We start from the raw sequence: 13,031 nt of genomic DNA, 5'->3' as shown, positions 1-13,031 counted from the left end.
AGGGAGTTTGTGCTCATCCTTCAGTACTGAGATCACCCATGGGTCTGCTCTGGATGCTGTCACATGGTCCATGGAGGCAAAAGCAAGTTCCCCACCTGTGGCAGTGGAAGGAGGAAGAGCCGATCTCATTGCAAGCCTCCTTTCCTCTGACCCTTACCTCCTTGCTTTGGTTAAGCTTGGTACGAGGGGCAAAAGGCAGGGCAGTATCCGAACCCTTCATTGAAATTGATGAGATGGGGTCTTGGTGTAGTTTGCTCTGCTGAACTTTCCATTTTGCCAGTGGAGGGTCAAACTTTGTTGGTTCTGCAGGTCTCCCTGTGGGGAGACCTTGAAAGGATTTGAAGGTGCAACTGGGAATTCATGAAATCACTAAACTTGGATAAGGAGTGAAAAATATTCACCGATAGTCATTAATTAAGCCTACGGGTTTCACTTATATTGAGTAAATAAAACATCGGATGTAGTTAAAGTAGCTATCTTCTTTTGATTATGAAAACGCAAGTTGTCTAGTCATGAATTTTTTTCTATGCACTGGTTAGATTCGGCAGATTATTATGCTTCCTTCACTTATTCATTACTACACCTCGCGAGATCCTGCTCTTGGAATTAATAAAAATTTCACATATTCTCTTCTCAGTTTTTTAGCAAAAGCTTCTTATTATTATGCAAAAAACTACCACCCGTCCTACCTCCAAGGGAAATTACCAAAGCCTTAACATCTGAGTGGAGATAGTCAAACGCAAAAGTAAAAAATAAAATAAAAATCAAATATTAATGAGGCAAAAATGTCTCGCAGTCATTAGATCGCTTATATGAAATCCACAGGGAATTACTACATGGTTGCCTAAATAAATTGCTGTCCAATGGCTATGTCTTGAAACAACCTCTGAAAAAAATACCAAGAAGTATTTCTATTTACAGCCAGCTAACGTATCTGACAAAACTTGAATAAATGGTCAAAAACTTTGATTGCTCTAATGAAGACAATATGTAAAGAGTATTGTGTTCAAAATATCTTTTCTCAAAATTCAATCCTTTTATATATGAGTTTTGTTTATTCCTTGGTAGAAATAACACGGATGGCAAAAAGTGCGCAAATCTGCTTAGTTTCATAATTATTGGTCGATGTTGCCTTGGATGATACCCAGTTCGTCTTCAACAAGACAAGTAACTGAAGAGTTTAGGTAAAAAAGAGAATGGTATATAAAGATACTTGTAAAATATGCAAATTTCGTGACAAAAACATGTTCACAGCAGGTAAGAGAATGTACTATACTATAGTACATTCTCTTACCTACTGTGGGCATGTTTAACTTACTGATTGCCCGAATATGCTATAGTAACTATGGCATATTCGGGCAATCACTAAGTTTCAAAAGTAACTGGGGTGTGCATATACCTTCAGGGAGTTGCATCCCTGGTCCTTTATGAGCATCAGGCAGAGGTCCAGCAGGTAGTACCGGAATTAGGGCCCTTAGCTCAGGGTACAAGCACCTGTTGTGGCCATGCTCAGCAGGTGCATCAGAAGTCATTAGATTCTTGACTTAAACTCTGGATGTTTGGAGGAAGACCTTAGTTATAAACCAATGGGTACTAGCAGGGGGCATTGGCTTTAACTAGGAACTGCATGGTATGAGGAACTGATCATCCTCTATTGTATTTAGCCAGTGAATTCTCTTATGGGTTCTGCATTGTGCATGAATAAGCACAATTCAAAAATCAAATTGGCTAGATACAACAGTAGATAATGAATTCAGGAGATAGGAACTGGACATTTTAGCTGCTTGTGAATCTTTGTGCAAAGGAATGGGAGAAGAGAACCTGGAAGGGGATAATGAATATATCTATTCAGGAAGAAGAAATGGAGTTGGCAGAGGAGTATACATGATCTTAATGCCAAATGCTGAAAACGCAATGACTAATTTGAGAGTAGTGAGTAGTAGACTACTACTGGCAAGATTGCAATCAAAACAGTGCAACATGAGTATTGTAGTGTGCTCTGCACCAATGAATGAATTCCCCAAAGAAATAAAAGGCGAATTTTATAAAGAGCAACAAAATGTTGAATGAAAAGTACCAGAAAGAGATGGGAATTGTTGCTAATGACAGGAAGCATTAATAAAGGTGTGGGGAATAAAATGCGTAAGGAAGGCATTAGAGAGATAGTCAAAAAAATTGGGATGTAATTTATTAATTTTTGTCTTATGAGTAATTGGATGTGTTCTTTTCCAACAAAAGGGCGTCCTTTTCTACACACTTGCACATCTCCCAATTTCTGGCAGTCATAAACCAAATAGATCACATAGCTATTAACTGAGAGAGAACAAGAACAATGAAGAATGTTAGAAGCTACAGAGAAGTAGATATTAGCAGTGATCACTAACTGGTCTTTGACACACTAAAGCAGAGATTAAAAACATCCAACAAAAAGTAGGTTAAGATCTATCCTTGATACAGTGAAGCTTGAATCTTGAGGATGAACATCAAGAGGTTTTTGCAGTGGAATGTCAAAATAGTTTTGCAGTTTTAGAGACTACGACTGAGGGGGAGTAGACAATGTGGACTGGTATACACCAAGAGCTTACACCAGTCCGCAGGACGTACTGGGGCATGGGGTATCATCTTGAATACAATACAGAATATCCAAACGAAAAAGGTACATGAAGACAAATTTTAGGGAGGAAATGCAGAATACAAAGTAAAACATGCTAATTACTCAAGTGAAGTTATACACCAAACAAGAGTTTGCTTCATGTACCTGGTCAAAAGGGACTCAAAATAAATCCAGTAATAATATAAGTAATGAGGACAGAGTATGTGGAATGGGATGAAATATCATCAAGCAGAGAAATGATTAACATGATTGAATCTTTAAAATACTTAGCAATAGTGATGTAAATACTAAAAAAAGGCAAATCATCAGACAGTGGATAGGCTGATTAATATTTTGAAATTAAACATACTGATATTGCATACAAAAGTAAGATATACTTAAGTCTAGTGCTATCTGTATTGCTAAAAGGTTTTGTTGACTTAAGAATAAAGCTTTAAGAATATTAGGAGACATGACAGGATAGAATAAGAAACGAGACTGTAGCGCCCACTTGGCAGCCCTGCCATCAAAATCTTTCTCCTGCAATGACTAACGCAGGAGAAATTTTCATGTATTATTATCTTTCTGTATATTGTTATGCCAGCTTTCCAGTCATGCATGTTTAACTGCCATTGAGATATCTTGTATCATATGTAAATTTATATTTGTGAAGAAACCCAGATTCTTTAATTTAATCCCTTCCTTGAATTGTCAAGAGGTCAGGAATACTTTGTGGCTTGCACGAGCTACTGACCTTTGTGAAAGTTTTGTAATTAAATTAGTAAGCTGTAGACTCTGTATCTGACTCGCACCTCACCTTACATTGGTGACCACCAGGGAGATGCCCGGCCAACCAACAGCAGGGACCCCAACACCATCAGCAAAAACCTTGCAGCCACCTCCATATGTCTACCACCCTTCACACCCGACCATCCAGAAGCATGGTTCTTCAGCGAGGAAACAGTTTTCCGCAAAAAGAAAATCACCTCAGCGATGCGGAAATCAGACCTGGCTCAAGGAACTGGAGTCCCTTGTCAACTGCGACATACTGATGGACCAGCTGACGTCATCCTTCAGCATGCTACCCACCCAGAAAGCCAAGAAGTTCCCCAGCCACGCGGGGCCTTGATAGGAGACGAGCAGCTGTCACACATGTACGAGCAACTGCGGTGGCTCATCATGCTGCCAGCCAAGGGCAACCAACCTGAGTCCTCCTTGGACCTCATGAGGGAGGGACTCTTCATAAACTACCTCACCAGACAGTAGCCTCCACCATGCCTATAGAAGAGCTCCTTGTAATGGTTGATGAGATCCTTATGGCCCAAAGAGCAGTAGACCCCTCATAGCCAACAACAGTAGTGGCACCACGTCAGACCGAGCGGACATCAGACACAGAATCAGACAGCGATGCAGACAAGTCAGCTGCTCCCATATACAAAAGGCGCTTCCCCAGACAGGACTACAAAGGTAAGACTAAACAAGAAACAAGAACCATCAGAGGGCATATGTTTTTTCACTGTAGGTCTGGAAACAAGGCTAGAAAATATAACAAAGGCTGTCTTCTCTCAAAAAACATGCAGCAAGGTCACTTACCACTATCTTCCTTCCAGGTACGAAAGAAAAGGACAAACGTGTTTCTTCCTAAAAGATGAAAGATCTGACATGGAGTTCTTAGAGGACACTGGAGCATGCAGATCATTCATCCCAGCCAGCCAGAACAAATTAAATAAACCTGCTCCCCCCCGCCAACCTCCACATATCGATAGCCAGTGGAGCATTGCTGACAATATATGGAAGGTGGGAGATGAAAATTGCTTCTGATGGGAAAGAATACGACTGGTTGTTCATCACAGCAGATGTGACAATGGCACTGTTAGGAGTAGATTTCCTAACAGCACAGAACCTACTAGTTGATGTAGCAACTAAACAGCTGATCCCAGAAATTATCTCCCCAAAAGACGAGCAGAGCCACAACAACAAAAGCATCAACGTGAGGAAAAATTATGACCCATCGCAACCAATGTCCCACTGCCAGAGATGAGAGTAATACTACGAGAATACAAAGATGTATTCAAGGATGACCTGAAGCATGACCTAACAAAATCAGTAAAGCATAACATTCAGCTCCACATAGAGATCAAAGGTCACCTGATCCATTCGTGATTCAGATGGCTGGCCCCAGAGAAGCTCACTTGCGTAAAAAGGTGTACAAAGTGATGGAAGAAGCAAGAATATGCCAGAAAGCCCCTAGCCTATGGGTGTCACCTTACACATGGTACCTAAGTCAGATGGAACATGGCACCCCTGCAGAGACAGCTGAATGTAAAAACAAAACCAGACAGGTACCCAACACCAAATATAGCAGACAACAAATCGAATGAACAGAGCAAGAATATTAAAAAGACATTGATCTGCTAAAAGGGTATTTCCTAGTCCTGGTAGCAAAAGAAGATATCAAGAAGACCACAATCATCACCCATTCGGCACATACACATTCAACTACAGCTGTTTCAGCCTTTGTAACTCAAGGGCAACATTCTAAAGATTGATGGACAAGATGTTCGGGGACCTCCCATTCTGTGTGGTAGATGTTGATGACAAACTGACTCTCAGCGCAAATCTAAAGCAACACCTCAAAGATGTGAAAAAAGTGCTACAAAGACTGAAAGAAAATGGGCTCATAGTACAGGAAGACAAGTGTGAATGGGCAAGAAAAAAAAATGGTGGCGTTTCTGGGACACTAAGTGAGCCAGAAGGTATCAAACCTTTGCCAGAGAAAGTGAAAGCAATAACAGACTCCCCCAAAGCAACAACTGTGAAATTAGTGCAAGAATTTTCAGGTTTAATCAATTATGACCACAGATTCATACCACAATTGCAAAAATAATGAGCCCCCATATATGAATGTCTTCAGGGATATAAAAAGAAATTCAATTGGGCAGAAAAACAAGATAAAGCATTTTAGCAAAAGAAGCAACAACCTCTGCAACAATACTGATATTTCCTTTACCCCATAGGTCTCCGACTCTGACAACTGATGCAAGCAATACAGTGATGGGCACTGCCCTTGAGCAGAATACTATGACGGTTGTTGCCTGCTGGCCTTCTGCAGCTAAAAACTAACTGCAGCAGAGCAGAGCAGAAGTATTGAACATTCGACAGGGAGCTCATTGCAGTCTACAAAGAAGTTAGTGGTGTAGACAGACTGGTGCACACCTTCACAAAGTAAGCAGACGCATGCTCAGCACAACAACAACGGCACTTGTCAGTGATAACTGAGAACTTCTGCACCATCTAGTACCTGAAGGGTTCAGCAAACACTGTGGTGGATGTCCTATTGAGAAATTGCATCAACACCATTCAGCTTGGGATAGCCTATCCTGAGGTAGCGGAAGCGCAGAAAGATGACACGGGCCAGCAGTGACTGCGGTGTATCAACTACGCCCTCATATTGAGCAACCTGTCAATCAACAGCAGAATGGCGACCATCACCTGTGAGATAAGTACCAGACACCCTCCCCCATACTTGCCAAAGGGACTAAGTAGGAGAGCCTTCGCTCTCACCAACAACCTATTCCACTCCTCAGTCTGATCAACTGCCCAATCCATAGCAGAGTGGTACATCTGGAGGGGGATGAGAAAAAATGTGAAGATGTGGACAGGAAAGTGCTCCCCATGTCAGATATCAAAAGTTACACATCAAAAGCGTGATAGAGGAGTTCAAAACAAGGAACCGCCAACTTGCCCACGTACCTGTTGACATATTTGGACCCCTACCCCCATCAGAGGGGTACAAATAACTGTTTACAATAATAGCCAAGAACATCAGGTGGCCTGAAGCAATACCAATACGACAGCAGACAGCGTAAAGCTGTGTTAAATCCCTCGTTGATTGCATCAGTAGGCACGGAGTTACCCAGATCATTACCGGTGATAAGGGAGCCAACTTCACATCCACCCTGAGGAATGCCCTCACCAACAGTCTGAAGACGAAAATGATGCATACGACAGCCTACAACCCCTAAGCCAATGGAATCATTAAGAGGATGCACCCATCATTAAAAACATCACTCGCTCCCAGATGCCAGGGAGGGAGCTGTTGGAAAGAACTGCTGTGGGTCCTACTAGGCCTCAGAATAACACCACATACAGCATTCAACGTATCTCCAGCTGAAGTCCTGTATGGCCAAGTGTCGGCATTACCAGCAGATGTCTTTCAAGAGAAAACATATACAACATCGCCATCTGACACCTGAAAAGTGACAGAGAGAATAATACCTGCAAAGACTACCTACCAAACAAACAGAAAAGTGTACGCCCCTGAAGATTTACAGAACATAAAATACATGGTCATCAGAGTAGACACACACAAACACCAACCCCCCCATCTCCCCAGCCTTCTCTGGATCTCACCACATACTACAGAGATGACCGAAAGCCTACCAGATGACAGAAGACAGGAGAACAACGTGGATTTCAATTGAGTTGAAACTTGCATATATACCCGACACTAGCCCACAGAAGTAGAACACTCTTGTGGTGGGGGGCAGAGAGTGCTGTAGTGCCCACGTGGTGGGCCTGCCATCAAAATCTCCTTTATACCGCGATGACTAATGGGGAAGGAAAACCATACGATTGAAAGAAATATACATTATCATGTCTTTAAGCAAATATCTTGATTATCATTATTATGCTTTTCATGTATTATTATCATTCTGTATATTGTTATGCCAGCTTTCCAGTCAAGTATGTTTAATTGCCATTCAGATGTCTTGTATCTGTTCATATGTAAATTTATGTCTGTGAAGAAACACAGATGCTTGAATTTAGTCCCTCAATCTGTCACGAGGTCAGGACTACCTTGCAGCTCGTATGAGATATTGACCTGTGTGAAAGTTTTGTAAATAAATTAGTAAGCTGTAGACTCCGTATCTTACTCGTGCCTCTCCTCGCAAAATCATATGGAAAATATTTTTAGCTCCATATGTAGATGAGAAAATGATGGAAACTGAGACGGAGATATCTTGGATATTTCCTTTGGACAATCCCTGAGGGGAAATTACATACAAGTGTCAGCTGGCTCTTGCGAGCAACAGAGGAGGTACAAGCTCCAGACCTACTTGAATGGGAACTATGGGATGGGAGGCCGAAATTGAGTTAAGATTTATAGAAGAACAATAAGATTAATAACATCAAATACTAATAATATAACTGTAATTACAAAATTCATATGTGATAGTATTTTAAAGAAACAAAATATTCTTCCCTTCATCTTTTGTTTAACTATAAGAGAAGCTCAAGCCAGAGCTACCAATATGTTTCTCTCTCTCTCTCTCTCGTAGTTATCGGTAGATAATCTTAAATTGATCTAATTTTACCTTTACCGTCCAGAAGTGTAAATGCGCCATTCTAAAACACAGACACATAACTATGAGTTTTATAAGTCTAAATAAAAAGCACTGTTGTTTCATGGTAAGGAATTTCAGAACAGACAAAGAGACTGAATAAAGTTCTTAAAAATGATGTTGAGAAGACTTCTGAAAATACATCTTTTGGAAGGAGGAAAGAAGAGAGAAATAATTTCGTACATGTAATCTTCACACACTCCTATATTTTTGCCAAACATTTATTTCTTTTTTAAAGTAATGTATTAAGCTAGTTTTTAGATGAAGTTACAGAAGCTTTAATTTCATTTAAAGCTAGCTTAATTCTTTGGGAGCATGATTAGGGTCATATTTAGTGTTCTAAATCTAGAAATAAGATTTATTAGCATTTATGGAGACCGCGACAAACTTATGCGAAAATTCGACTTCCACGAGGGGATCTGGCACATAATCTCGAGTAATATTGAGATATTACTGTTTATATAAAACGGATATTAATCCAAAATTGTTCTTCATATCCAATTCACAATACCTCGGGAATAACTCATACATGTGATAAGTGCTTGATTGTCAGTGGGTTTCGAACTCCTATCAGGTTTAGAAACAATGAAAATACAGTGAATTTGACCAATGAGCCATCAAGATATCAGCTCTTTTGTATACATGTCTGTTGAATTCAGGTTTTTAACCCTAGAACGATGTTAATCCACCTCCATCATGACAGCTAAGTAAGTAAGTTTGTAACTGTAATATGTTTCAAACAAATATAAAATAAGTCATGCTATTCATGACATATGGGATGGTCCTAAGTCGAGGTGCAATCAAATGTATGAAAGCCATAAACAATTTTTTCATACATAACATCATAAGTCACTGAATAATAATCTTAAAGCCCTTAGAAAATAAACTTAACAGACACGAAAATAATCTTTAAAATTACAACTTGAAAATAAACCCTTCGTGGGTGAAGGTTGGAGAGGAGGACCTCTACTCCACAAGCTGAAACAGAAAAATAAAAACCACATATGAAAACAAAGTAGTGCATACTATATTTAACACAACACAAGTTTTTAATGACTGGCTATAACAAATTAACAACTCACAATATTAGAAATGGCTCATATCACTATATGTTTAAAATAACATTATAAAATAAACAAATACAAAGACCACCCTCACCTCTACCCTCAGCGAATGGGGAGACAATAAAAAAAATGAACATCGGAACCAAACCATTATTGGAACAAAAACATTAACTTTAACAAATTTAAATTTTAAAATGAACAACAAATGTAAATTTGTACAGTAACACTTAGCTAATTAAGAATTCTGTCACATAAGCCGTAACATTTCTATATTCACAAATATTAAGCCACAAATATTACTTTATATTCGGTTCTCTGTACCTTGGGAATAACTTATACCCAAAGGGAATTTTGAGTGATAAGTGTCTCATCACCAGTGGAATTCGAACAGCTGAATATTAAACGAAATTTGTGGCTTAATATTTGTAAATATATAGATGTCACGGTGTATGTGGCAGAGATTCTTAAGCAGCCACATGTTACGAACTTACCATTCAACTGTCATAGTCTCTTTGTTGTGACTCACCGCAATAATCTGCAACTGCCTTGTACACAAATTCACTGCTGAGGTTAACAAACGCACCCTTTGATTTCATGGAACCGGCCCACTTAATTCCCAAGCACTCGGGAACCGTTCTTGGGACTTTTTGCTGGTGAGATAAACATCCGACCGACTGGATATGGCATATATAATTAAATATGGAAACGAGGAACTTCTGAGAATATGTTGTACATCAAGTGCCAATTTTGCATGGCAATTGTGTACGTTCTGATGTCTGGTGTCTGTTGAAGCAATAGTGCTTGCTTGGAATACTTCGGAGAGGCTACGTGGTATGGTATGAAAATTTGGAATGATGCAAGGAGTCCAGACAGCAATCGTAAACAAAATCGGATCAACAACCCACAAGAAAGCAATGAAGACCTGAGATGATACTTGGTAAAGTGAAGGAAAATGAATGATTTTAAACTATTTGACGGTCAAAGCAACTGAGTAAACGGCAAGAGTGAATAAATTTTACTGATAGTGAAGGAAGGAAGAAACAAGCGCACCACATGAGTAAGAGCATATAAGACTGAAGGTTGAAACCTCATGTTATGTGCTTTTCATGAATGCGGTAGAAATTAAAACTGTATATAGAAAAAGAAAGTTGTTGTTGTAAGTAGCTATACATAATACATATAAAAAAATGCTGAATGAGGACAATTAGACAAATGGAAAACGTCAATTAGATGTGATGTGGATACATGGCAAAACTTTTTTACCACAGTGATGAAGCGGTCTGGTCATTTAGGAATGAATGCAGTGAAATGGATTATGAATAATTAATAATTCATATGAAAATAAAGAAAAATAACAGACATTAAAAATGACACATAAAATGGCAGTTAAAAAAAAATTCTTCTCAGCTTCTCCTGTCCCACCCTTTAAAAAAGTGCAAAGCGGCTGTGACGAGAAAGTAAAACGATAAAAATTGACAGAGCTTCCGTAAAGATATGGTCAAAACTTCACCCAAGACAATTCATGCATTTTCATTATTGTAAAAATGCATTACTCACAGTCAAGGCAGCTCTATATAATTATTAGCCATTACGCATGAATTGATATAATTCCTTATGTGAATTTGTACAACAAAAGCTTTAAATAAATCAACAAGTGCAACTCTTTCTTTAGTGTATTGGCATTGTGTACCAATGTGAAATCATCTTTGTATGTCCTTGAATACTAATATAAAGATGTCTTTTTACAGGATTTTTACTCTAACATGAAGTATTGGCATAAGGTACTAGTTCCTATATGTTTATCTAGAGGCTTAAACTAGTCCGCAAAACTTTCCATCCCTGTTAAGACAATGGAACGGCTAAAGCATGGCATCAGAGTTGGTAACAAGACTGTCTTTGACATGGAAGCCCTATTCCTCCGCCTGCTTATGATAGGTCAACAGCGTCAACTGCAGTTAGAAAACATCTTTGAGTATGGGTTGTGTGCTGTTCCTTCTTCATTCATTGATGAGTATGGCTGTTTGCGAAAGGGCACCAAAGCAGTACTTGCTAGACGTCTTGGTGTGCTACAGCAAAGCCTAGTGCCTCCAAGCATGATTATAGTGGATGCACAGCAGCTGCTCTATCGCATTACATGGCCTTATGGTGCTGATGCATCCTTTTTGGGAGTATTAAGCACCGTCTCTCGTTATTCTCTCTTGGTAGTGACAAGGTGTTAGTCTTTGACAAGTATCACGATCTGTCAGCCAAAGACCATGAGAGAATGCGACGTGGTGATGAGGGTACCACTAACTACAACCTGACTATCAGTAGTCTACTCCCAAACAGAGATGCTATTATGAAAGATAAACGAAACAAAAAGCAACTGTCACGGCTACCATCGTCTTTCAACATAGATAAAATAACGCTAGAAAGTCAAGAAGACTATCTCTTTTCACATATGAAGCTGATGTGACAATAATTACATACTTATCAAAAGCAGCTGAGTGTCACAGGGTAGTAAGAATCCTCAGTGATGATACCGATAGCCTAGTACTGCTGATTTACCGGGTTTGGAAAACTACGCTACAACATACATGTAAAGTTCAAATGGAACGTTGGAATGGCGATATTGTAGACATCAATGCAACCTGTGAGAAACTAGGTCCCAAGCGTTTGCAGCTATTGGGAATGCATGCGCTAAGTGGTTGTGACACTGTGTCTTACCCTTTTAACAAAGGAAAATGTCTTGCAGGTAGAAAGTCTCCCAGAATTATCTGAGATACTTGGAGAGACAGAGGCCTCAGAAAATGACCTGTTGCAAAAAGGCCAACAGTTCTTCACAGCGCACCTCAATGAATGCAGCTCGCCACAGGCTATATACAAGAAAGAAAGAAAAACTAATGCTCATTACGGTCCTGCCTCCTACAGGTGCCAATCTACTGCTCCATGTACAGCGGTCACATCTCCAAATGATATTATGGAAAGCAGCTGATCAGCGAGGCCCTCTAACATTGGACATCAGCAAATTCGGATGGTAGGTGAAGGACGGCGTCCCAACACCGGAATTTGCTTATGATTCTCCAGCCCCTCCTGGTCTAATCGATGTTCTTAGTTGTGGTTGTAAAGCAATGGACAAGGCCTGCAGCTATATAGCATGCTCCTGTCAAAAAAGCCAGTTGCCCTGCACTATTTATTGTACTATATGTGGAGGCACAGATGGATGCAATAATCCATTCACAGTCACTGGCCAAGTGAATGAGAATGACAGTGACTGTTCTGAGGATGAGTTGGACAACAATTAGCTTGTATTTTCCCTTTACACAAGTAAACACAATTTTTTCTATTATTATTAGAAGCACTTATATATGTACATGATGCAAGAAGCTATGTATCTTGGCAGTTGAAAATGCACACAAAAGCATAAGTTTAACTTATAAGAACAGTTTGCAATAATAACTAATATGTCGAATTTCATGTATTGTTGTAATACTTTTATAACTTTATTTGTCATAATGTCTGTACAAATAAAACTGCACATGTAATGGCTGTTTTTGTGACATAATATTAATCCTTGACCATGAAAACATGGGTATAGACATCCCATATGACATATCTTGCAAATTTACAGATATTGAAAAAAAAATTCAATTTTATATTTATAATGGCGACCAAGATTTGCATAATTCAGGATTTGCCCAAAGCTGTCAAGAGGACAACCCAGTTAAATTACTTCAGAAAAACCAGGATATTAGATATATACCATAATACCTTGTACTATAAAAGATTCATAGGTCCCCAATGGAAATCATAAGTGTCAAATGCACTAGCCTCCTCATTATCAGATGTTACGACGACTAGTCCGCTATGGCAGACAAGTAACCTGCCAGCAACACATGCGGAAGAAGAAAAAAGCAAGAACTATTGAGTTCTTGCGTCTTTTTCTTCTTTCGGATGTGTTGTTGGCAGGTTACTTGTCTATCATATATA

The sequence above is a fragment of the Macrobrachium nipponense genome, chromosome 1 (assembly GCF_015104395.2).
Source record: "Macrobrachium nipponense isolate FS-2020 chromosome 1, ASM1510439v2, whole genome shotgun sequence".
NCBI classification, from domain to species: Eukaryota; Metazoa; Arthropoda; class Malacostraca; order Decapoda; family Palaemonidae; genus Macrobrachium; species Macrobrachium nipponense.
The sequence above is the reverse complement of the archived record's forward strand: the minus strand, read 5'-3'. Positions refer to the sequence as shown.